This window comes from Dermochelys coriacea, chromosome 4 (assembly GCF_009764565.3).
Source record: "Dermochelys coriacea isolate rDerCor1 chromosome 4, rDerCor1.pri.v4, whole genome shotgun sequence".
In the NCBI taxonomy this organism is placed as follows: Eukaryota; Metazoa; Chordata; order Testudines; family Dermochelyidae; genus Dermochelys; species Dermochelys coriacea.
This window is the reverse complement of record NC_050071.1, coordinates 133687113-133698533: the sequence shown is the minus strand read 5'-3', so window position 1 is coordinate 133698533 and position 11421 is coordinate 133687113.

Below are 11421 nucleotides of genomic sequence, written 5' to 3'. Positions count from 1 at the left end.
GAGAGAGACATGTGGGAGGCTTTTAGCAAGTCTTCTAGCAAAAGAAGCTGCAAATTGCCTCACAAAGAAGTTGTCCCTAAAAGACCTGCCATGTCGGAGGCCTTGCTTCCCAGGAAGGGTACTGCTAAGGCTCCAAGCAGTCCTGGGTCTGAGGGCTCCAGTATAGTCAAACCTTAAGGTACTTCTAAGCCTCACAGCAACCATCAGTTGGTACCAAAGTCTGCCCCAGTATCACCCACGCACGAATGAGGTGCTAGGGGATCGAAAGATTCTGCAGCAAGGAAGACTGTACTGACTACGGCCTCTTCTTCCTCCTCCCTGTCTGCAGAACCCAAATTGACAATACAGTCCAGTCAGCCATCACATCCCACAATGGTCCCTGATACTGCCGTCTTCTACTGATGAGCCACATCAGGTTTCTGGGCAGATTCACACGCTACCAAGGGAACCCAGATTCTCCAGGGACTGCAGACTACTGAACCAGGTGGCCTCAAACACTCCTCCCTACTTCTAAGGAGCGACTGCAGCCTACTTCCCTGCAGCCCCCTCTGCTTCCAAATTCCTGTCTTTATGTAAGCTCTGCTCTTTCCACACAGGTGAGCTTCCCCTAATTAGGACTTTCCTCTCAGGCCTAATTCTCCCAGGTTTCAGGCTAATTGGCTGATTGGGCCCACCTGGCCCAAGTCAGCTCTTTCAGGGCCAGTGTGGGGAATACACCCTTTCACAGCCACATGCTTGCAGGCTGCATCCATTGGCAAGGGCTGCCTGGTTTCCTCAACGATTTGCATCATGTCCTTCCCTCAGCAGTGGAATGCTTAAGACATTTAGACAAACACACTTGACTTGATCACCCACATAGATGCAATTGCATACACACACACCTGAACCAATATTCCTGCTGTTGCTATGCCATTCAAATTGGCTAGATGTTTCTTCACAATAGGAGTTAAGGAAGATTCAGAAATACAGTTAAAAAAAAATCCAAGGACCATCTGATCAAAAATAAGATGGCGAGCCAGTGTTATATTCCTGACGTGATGAGCAAAACAGTTTGGCTGAAGTCCCATATGACCTAAATTATTTGGCATCACTGACACTCCAAACTAAACTCTCACCTATAACATACCTAAAGGTGCAGCTAATCTCATCATACCCTGCTCTACTGGCTCCAATTCCTAGTTTACACAATGGGGAAAATGCAAAAATAGCCTTGCTTTCACTCTGTAGTGCCTTTAGCTAAGACGGTATCACATCACCTTGACAGATGCTTTGCTGAGATGATGAGGTGAATTCCCATCACATTTTTCAGCTGATGGCATTGTATTTCAGCTTCATTAAATGAAGTTTAAGTAGCGTGAGAAAAGCCATTCCTGTGCTATTTCATGCTTCATATAACCTCCAGTGTGCTATTTTTCACCAATATTGAGAGAGAGGAGGAGAAAGGAGGCTGTTGTTTGCACAGGTAGCTGGTGAGGCGGTCCACAGGCTGTCTGTTTACGTATAGTTATGTTAATAACCCAGCTGAAAGGGCTAGACACACCCCAGGACCGAATAAATAAGCGAAGAGCACAGAGCAATCGCTTAAAAAGCATAGCAGTACTTTTTTACAGCATTGTGAGCGCTAGTGATAAGAGGCAAGGTAGGTGCAAAATAATTTAATACAAAGAGAAAGAAAGAAAGAAAGAAAGAAAGAAAGAAAGAAAGAAAGAAAGAAAGAAAGAAAGAAAGAAAGAAAGAAAGAAAGAAAGTCTATGGTGACTCCAGTGTGTTATACACTCTTAGCTTGTTTACACATATCCTCCCTTGGGTGCTCAATAAGATGGAAGGACAGAAGCTGCCTTAACTACAAGGGACATGCACAAAGCATAGGGAGTCTAGTACCATGAGTAAAACTACACCTACCTCCCCTTTCCCCATACAAAATGCCTGGCCACCCAAAGAGTAAAGGCCACACTGACCCTCATCAAAGCACCAGGCACCAGCGTACAGTCCCCTAGAGCTCCTAGAGACATTGGCCCGGGTATCTCAGCAGGGTGCTGGGCAGGAGCCAGGAAAAGGGGCATGGGGTATGCTTCAGCCCAATGCCTTCTCTAGCTAGTACCCGCAATGTTACCCTGTCACAGGAGGGGATAAGGAGAACCCTTGCAATGGTAATTCTGTCTGGCCCCACCGTGGCACAATGAAACACACACAGAACTCCTGGAAATCTTGGACCCATCCCACCCCTTCCCCATCCAGCAGAACTGCATTGGGTCCACTGGGAGTCTCCATTGCCCCAGAGGAGGAGTCTGGATTCGGGCTACAGAGCCAGGATGTGTCTGTTTCTCCTAGATTCTGAGAAAAACATAAATCAGTTTGTGACAAGTTCCTGGCCTTCTTTTCTCCACAGCTGCTAAGGCTGCAGGTATCGTTTTAACTGCTTCGGCTGATCTCTGAACTTCTGGCCTTCCTGGAATTCATCAGCAATTTATCACTAACCTGTTCTGAGGCAGAACGACGAGCTAGCTAATTGCAAACTTATTTCCAGTTAGTGCCTCACACGACTATGGTTCGAAATGAGACGGGCTCAAATGAGGACAGCAAGCCAGAGAGTGCCAAAAGAAGTTCCTTTCCACATGAACTCTGAAAACAGCACTGCTACCTAGAGAATTTAAATTGCTGCACACAGGATGTAACGTTTGAGAGAGAGAATGGATCTCTAAGGTGCCACAAGTACTCCTTTTCTTTTTTGCGAATACAGACTAAGACGGCTGCTACTCTGAAATCTGGTGGCAAAGGCACTGGACTGGGAGTTCTGTATTCAATTCCTGGCACTGCCTCAGTTTCTCTTATCCATTTAGACTGCATGGTCTCTGGAGCAAGTGTGGACACTTACTATGTTCTTGTACTGCATCTCATCCAAAAGGGCTCTAATCTCTGCTGGGGCCAGGATTGTGTATCTGTGCAGTGCCCACCGCAATGAGTCTCCAATCTCTCAGAAGGCCTCTACATGCTACTGTAAGGCAAACTAAAATAACAGTTGCCCCACAATAAATCCATTTTCCCCTCACTTGGTTCTGTATAGATGAAGAAAGCAAAATTTGGTCTCTGTGTTTTCTTTCCCCTGCAATTTAATTCATATCAATGGAGCTTACAGTTGATGTCTGCTAATGTCTAAGTAGTCAGGATGCTTTCAGGAAAGCATTTGAAGGAGAGGAAGGAAGGTGCAGGGGTTAGGGTCCTGGCCTAGGACTCAGGAGTCATGCCTTCATTTGACAGCACAGCATAGCCATTTAAGAGAAAAAGCATCGGGCCTAGTGTTCTATCAACATTAACAGGCATCAGGAACTGCTGAAGCCAAGCACCAGTTCTAACACTGAGTATGTGTTTTCCCAATTACACGAAGGATATAATTCATAGATTTTAAGGCCATTTAGTGTCTCCTTCAGCATAACACAGGACAAAGAACTTCACCCAGTCATTCCTGCATCAAGCCCATAACTTCTGCTTAAAACACTATCCAATCTTGATTTAAAGTGATGAAGTTTCTCTGAGGTTTCGTTACTTAAGTCTGACCTCAGGGAAAGTTCAGATCGGCACCTGGATTCAGATCCAAACATTTCAGTTTGTCCCTAACTATAAGGGGCTGAACAAAAACCCTAAATCCAAATTCATTAGCACTTTGGAAAAGTTCAGATCCAGGTTAGAATAATAGTCACGTCATTGTTATTTTCATGGCCGTGTATCCACACAGTCCTCCAAAGCCTTAGGATAGGAGTTACGGGCATGCTTTGAACTCCCCCCCACCCCCCTGCAAAAAAAAAAAATCCTTTTGATGTTAGATATTCCACCAATATAAAGCTTCATTTTAGATTTATATTATAATAAACCTCATTAGTGTTACTTTAAAATCTCTCTTTTTTTTCCAGATTCTCAGAAGTTATGGTGATTTGTTGCAAAATTAACATGGTTCTCCAAAACAGAGACTCAATAGTGATCCGATATGCATCCGATGAAGTGAGCTGTAGCTCACGAAAGCTTATGCTCAAATAAATTTGTTAGTCTCTAAGGTGCCACAAGTACTCCTTTTCTTTTTGCGAATACAGACTAACACGGCTGCTACTCTGAAACCTGTGATATTGACAAGCTGTCATAGCCCTGGATGAGCTCTCCCTGCTGGACACTCACCCAGCTGCTCTGTTTCTGTGCTCTCCTGGGGGTCTTGGCAGGTTTCAATCACGGTCTGTGGGTCTGGCCTCTTGGGAACATGGCACAGACTTTCTATCTGGTACTCCTTCTCAGAAGTGGGACCCCACAGACCAGCTTCAAGCAAACGCTCTGCACATCTCTACCTTGGTGGGTACTCTGGTTAATACTTTAACTCTTGAGGGGCATGTGATAATTGAAGAAAGAAGAGACACACTTTTCAAAAGGAATTCTAATTTAATCACAATTTATTTATAGACAGCACAAGAGATATACAGATCTGTAGAAAAAAATAATAAAACCTGTGTGCAAATCCCTGCCTCAATTTCCTCACCACTCCAATGGTCCTGTGGGATTTGGTCAGTGTCTGTTCAAGAAGTCCAGGATTTCCTGCATCCCCCTCTCTTCCCTCCAACTCAGTCTGTTGTTCTTGTTCCGGTTGGTGAGAGAGAACTGCTCAGAGCAGGTCTTGTCCTTTTATTAATTCCAGTCTCCTCTGTCAGATGACCTCCCTGGTTAGCCTCAAACCCACATCAGATGATCTGTTGGTTGGCTACCAGCCCACCTGGGAGAGCAGGATTTCCTGTATGGTAGCCAGCTCTTTGTCCCAGGGTGCTTCCATTTGAATGAAAGCTCATCGAAGTTTAATGACCTTCCATTAATAGTCCTCTGCTACCCAAAAGAATTTCTCCTTACACCGCCTATGTCTTTCAGCTCAAAATAGAAGCCAGAGAGCCCAGATGAAGGCACAGAACATTGTTACAATCACAATTGCCTTCACAAAACAAAATGGAGGTTGATATGGATTCATGCAGACATATAATAATCCATCAGACAAGAATCCTAATTTGACTCTAACTGTTCTGTTCTTTTCAGGTCCTTATACCATGCCCATCACTGAGGTATCTGATCACTTTTCAACAGTGCATAAAGAGAGGTGATTATTCTCTGCCATGGGTGGTTCTTAACTTGTTTCTCTCTTTCGCTCTCCTGGGGGAAAACTGCAAGTGTGAATTTTATACTGCTTTTATACTACTTGTTATCAGACCTAGTAGCACGTGGCATATGTGAGAAAGAAACATAATAAGTGAATCCAGCTCAAAAGCAGTAGAAAATTATTGTCACAAATATTTTACAGTCATCTTAATAGCACACACACACACACACACACACACACTAAAACATTGAACAAAATTGATTTAGCACATCAGACTTTTAGTTCACATTGTTCTTTTGTTTGCGTGTTTTGTGAATGCAAAACCAGGTTATTCTGTTACACATATTTTGTTTTAGATATCCATTATGAGTAATAGTAATCCTTACTGTTTACAAGGGCATTGTGAGGTTCAGCTAATATTTGTAATCATCAAGTGTGTTGAGCTGCACTGATGAAAGGTGCTATAGAAGTGCAAATCATTACTATTATTAACGTCTGTTGAAAGCTGATGAAAGAAGCAGGTTGAATGACAGCTCACTCACCACACCACTCCGCTCTCAGCCAATCTCTGTGAATCAATAGCAGGCTTGGTAAGAGCTGAGAAAGCTGACTTGGTATCGCAGGGATTGTTAGTATTGCAAGCAGAGATGCTACCAGAAGCTTTTTTTGAAAAACACCAAGAGGGGCTTTGTGAATAGTTTGGTTGAGCCGGATGTAGAGGGGAAAGAGTCTAGGGAGGAAATGGAAATGTGACAGGGAGAGGCATTACCAGCTGGAAGAGTGACAGTGCTGTGTACGGAGAAGAGAGGGAGAAGGAGAAAGAGGTAATAAGGGCTCTTGAAGTAGAAACAGGACCTTGGAAATGAAGAGAAGATATTTATTATTTAGTTAGTTAGTCAGTTAGTTCAGCTTAAAGGAGATACCTATATAAAAAGAACAGCTACACTCCAGTTACAAGAACCCTGACCACAGTCACATTTGCAATTCCAAAATGCCACCAAAGTATCACAGTACAGTAGAAAAATGAACCTATCAGGCAGTAGATAAACACCACAACAGCATACACACATCCCATTGTGCCTTCACGTTCCTGCCTTCAACTAGCCTTTATAGCATGAACTAGACTTTCAACAGACTCAGACTATTTTACACCAGTAGAAGAGTAATTTTTAGAGCTAATTTTTAGAGACTGGCCCCACACTGGTACCACAGGGGTTAACCTTTCCTTCCTGGCAGAGGAAGCCCTGCCCCGGAAGCCCTGCTGGGCATGCTCCAACTGGAGAATAAGTATAAAAGCCTGCAGAGGTGCTCAGTCTGGGCTGACCACTGGAGGAGAAGGAGGTGCACTGCCAGCTCCTGAGGAGAGACAGCCAACGGTCCAGGGGCCGGCCAAGCCGGGACGCACTCGGTGTCCCAGATGGAGGTCTTGGCAGGAGGGGATGGATCAGAGTACCCCCCCTCCTGGAGTGGAGAAGATGACATTGAGGGTAGGAAGTAACCCATGGGCATTTTAGAGACAAGCAGCGTTAAAGCTGCACTGACGCTTAGTGTGTTGTGGGCCAATCCCCGCTGAGCTAAGTGCAAGGGGAAACCCTGCCCATAGGAGAGCCCTGGGTTGGGACCCAGTGGAGAGGGTGGGCCAGGTCCCCCTACCCCTCTGACCATTGGAATACACTTCCCTGCCTGAGGGTGAGTTATATGGACTCTGGCCATTGGGCCACACTGCCTGGATACTCGGGGCAAGCTATATGGACTCTAGCCATTGGGCCATGATGCCTGGATACTTGGGGCGAGCTATATGGACTCTGGCCCTTGGGCCACATAGCCCGGATACTCGGGGCAAGCTATATTCACATTGGCCGTTGGGCCACGCTGCCCTGAGACTTGGTCAGGTGGCGAGTATCTGACTCCATGTATTGCGCCCCCAAGAGGTGAGCACAGATGGCCATTGGACCACATCGGAACGCCCTTACAGGACGGGCATGAGAATGTAAGAGTGGCGAGGCCCCAATACCCCATCCGTTTCTGCCACAAAGGGGTGCTGCAGTGCTGAACCTGCCACAGGGCCCTTCTGGAAAATGTCCCCCCACTTGATCCTTACTCAAGCCCAAGGGCATCATCTTACCTCAGGAAGTGGATGTTGGGCTTATCAGATGAGGTTCAGTTTGTGGCTCTCCTACAGGTTTGCATGTGCCCTCTGAGAAATCCTTTCATCTTTCCGTTCCCCAGTTCCTTGTCTTTAAAACCAAAGTGATAATACTTCCTTCCTCCTGCCCCTTTTTCCATCTTGTCTATTTAGCTTGTAAGCTCTTTGAGGCATGTCTCAGGGGTTGTCTACACTTACGGCCAGAGCCGTCCTTTGGGTATGGCGAATTGGGGCAATTGCTCCAGGCCCTACACTTTGGGGGGGCCCCGTGGGCTGGTGCAATTGGTCCTGGAAGTGACGGGTTGGTCCTGGAAGTGACGGATTCATCCCTTCTGTCCTAGGCCCCGACACTCCTAGGGATGGCCCTGCTTACAGCACTTCATTGGTATAACTATTCCACTGTTTCAGAGTATTCCACTGTAGCGCTCAGTGAAGATGGTCCCTTTGCTGATGGGAGAGTTTGTTGCGTCAGCATAGATACGCCACCTCTCTGAGAGGCGTTAGCTACGTCGATGGGAGAAGCCCTTCTGTCGACAATCGTGCTGTCTACACCAGGGATTCGGTTGGTATAACTACATCGCTCAGGGATGTGGATATTCCTAAGTGATGTAATTATACTGACATAAGTTAGTAGTGTGGACCACGGCTCACTATATCATGGACCATGTTCAGTGCTGAGCATGTTGGGGCCAGTGGGATCTGCTGTAATATAATAAAAATGATAGCTATGGTTTTGTGGCATGGGGAGAGAAGTGATGGATGGGACAGTAAGCAAAAGGAATAATAATACAAAATAATCAGACCTTAGAAATTCAGAAATTGATTTTCTATGTTTATATATTTTCTTATTTCATACAGAAAGAAAGAGCCAACATCCTTAGAGAGTTACATTCCAACTGCAATGGAAGTAACTTTTTACCAGAAAAGAAATTATTAAAATTAAGTATATTTTCCAAAATGGTTAGGGAAATACCATGCAGGAAGCATCCCAGTAGTGTTAATGGGACAGACTGAATGCTTTAGCTGGTTGTATCCATCCGTTATTTCAGAATAATTCTCAAATGACTAGTGGTAAAAAAAGCATCCACATTTGTCTGAAATCCAGGACCACTCCACTTTCTCTGAAAGCTGGGGAAAAAAATGAAGTCTGAAACAAAACTGACCCATGCATTCATGAGGGAGTTTGGAAACTTTGAATGACATCACAAAGCACAGAATGATGCAATTGATCAGATCATGAGCTCTGGTTCCCAGAAGTGGCACCTTCTGGAAGATTTACTTCCAGAAATTGTATGAAAAAACACCTGAGCAGCAGCCACCATTTCAATGTAAGTTCTTAGCTGGAAAGGATTTGGAAGCCTAACTTTAAACACCTAAGAGTTCAGAGCACCCTCAATACAGCCTATCAAGTCTATTTCATTATTTGTTCTTTCTGCCCACAAAGCAACATATAGCACAACGAAGAGTACTATAGCTGTGAGTTTCCCATTATGATATGTTCCACTGTGGCTACTGTATTTGGGGACAGTTCTTTGAAATGAAAGATTTACACTGTTTTGCTACTATTTACTCTATGCTAACACACATTTTCGGCAGTAAGTATTCATACACCCAATACATAATTCATTCAGCATCGTCCACCTACTGCCACACTCGAGCTGTCTGCTCCAATATGCTCCTTTTATGATATGAATCTGTAAGTTTCAAAGTTTCAGCTTTCATTATGGCTGCTTCTCCCATGTTGATCCGTGTCATACAAGAAACTCTTGCCCTCTGATTTTGTACTGTCTTAACCAGGACCATTCATCTTTTCTCCAGCTACCACTTTTTTCCCTCCTGCACTAATTCTTTTCTTTTGTTGTTTATATCATTAATATTGCAGCCTTTTATAACTTGGCATCCAATTGCTTTTTGATTAACAACAGCAATGTGTTTTTCTGACATAATTCCTTCAGTGGCATTTCCTCATTCTCGCTTCCCAGCGTTCTTGCTTTCAGTATTGTCTTTCAGGGTACTTCACAGATCTGGGTACTTCATGCTCTGAGTCTTAGCAGATCCCTGCTTTTATGTAACACAGTTCGAAGAGAGATTTAAAATCCCACCCCACCGTCAAGTTATAAAGTAGAGGTGGAAACAGTAGTCAATTAATAATGAAGTGGAAAATCGCTTACTAGCACTGTGCAGTTTTATCCTTGGAGTAGAGAATATGTGTACCACAATAAAAGGGAATTTCTAGTATCTATAAAACATTTGTTACAGGCATTTATACAATTTAACTAACAAACAACTGAGACTACAATATGGACTCATGGGCACTGAATTAATGAAACATAGCTACTCAATTTCAGTTGTCAGTGCCACGAGCAGAATACTGCTGGATTCCCAGCACAAAGCAAGAGTGAACTTGGGTAACTCCTTCTTGCTTACTCAAAGAATTATGGAAAATAACAGTGGAAGAGATCTATTAGATCATCACATTCCTTGCAATTTATTTCTGTACCTAGTCTAACCTATTTTTAAAGGTACAGGATTTCCTTCCCCTGAAAGATCATTCCATATTCTAATTGATCTATCTGTAAGGAAGCATTTCCTGGCATGCACCTAATGTTTTCTTTATTGTTATTTATACAGTATTGTTGTAGCACCTATGGGCTCCAGCCATGGACTAGGACCCCATTGTGCTAGGTGCTTTACAAACACAGAACAAAAAGATGTTTCCATGTCCCTTCTTCATTTCATTCCTTTATACCAAGTTATGCCCTCTTAGGCTTCCCATTGGCACACATTGGTATTCACACCCTTCAATACCTCATATATTGTTATTATAACTTAAAAAAACAGTAATCATTTTTTATATTTTACTGGGTTATTTAAAAATCATTTTAAAAAACATTCAAAATCATGGGTTTTTTAATTGAAATGTTTTCACCAGCTCCATAGCAAATAAAAAAATATAAATGAAAACAACAAACTAAAAAGCCTGGCTAATTTTTTTCATTGAAACATCTTGTTCGTTTTTAATTTTAATTTTTTTGGTCAAAAGTGGATGAAAAAAATTATTGCAAAATCAAACTCTGACATATTTCAGCCAGCTGTAGTTATATCACATCTCCTCTTCCCCCCATACAAACACAGGTGCCTTTAATCGTTGTCCACCTAAGTTATAAATACAGAAGTAGGAGAGAGCACTGGTTTCCCTGTACTTGGATGACTAGCTTCTCAGCTGGTGTGAATCAGCGTAACTCTACTAAAATTAACAGTTATGCTGATTTTCACCAGCTGAGGATACAGCACAGAGTAGGAATGGCCATTTAAAGCTGATCACTGTATTTAGCACTCTGTTCATGACTCAACCCCTCCAGCCTTTGAACAGGTAGGACGGCTCTGAAAATTGACTCCAGAAATGACCTTGTGCTGTTCCACATTTAGTGTATTGCACTAATTTCTAAACCAAATGTGCTCATTTTATAAATAATGTCCGAGTCCTAACTGTCAGCCCTGCCTTAGAGCTGAAAGTCAAGCCATGTTCTTTCAGATGCGTATATTCATAACTCCTAAGGCCAGAAGGTACCATTATGACTGTCTTGTCTGACTGTTGGATCATATTAAAGAAGTTCTTTATTAAAATCACAAATGAGTTTGATTCTCCATAGTTTAAATTCCAGGGTATTACTAACTAAAAGGTCACTTGGTTTTTGGTACTGTTTCTCTCCCTCTCTGTGTGAAACTTGCAAGCTGCTAGTTGTGTTAGTACATTCTAAGACAGAGTCTGTTCTCAAAGCAATTCTTTGTAACAACAACTACTCACACAGAGACTCAAAGCAATACTCTGTAACACCCAGAGACTCCCCGCCCTTTTGTTGTATTCATCTCGCTTTGTTAACAATTGTGATTAAAATAGAGATAGAGGATGTATGTGAATGGATGCTTGGTGTGGATAATAACTGAATGATCAGGGCGGTGCCAGCCTAAGAATCCAGTGTCCATCAGCTGAAGAAGGTGTCAAGTGGAAATAACCAGAGGACTCCTGGAGGGCAGACTGGAATCCACCCAACAGCCTCAAGAATGAGAGAACCAAAGAACAAGAGAACATCTGGCAGCACGGAGCTGTCAGGAATGTGCCATCTGCTGATTGATCCAGCAACAGCATGAT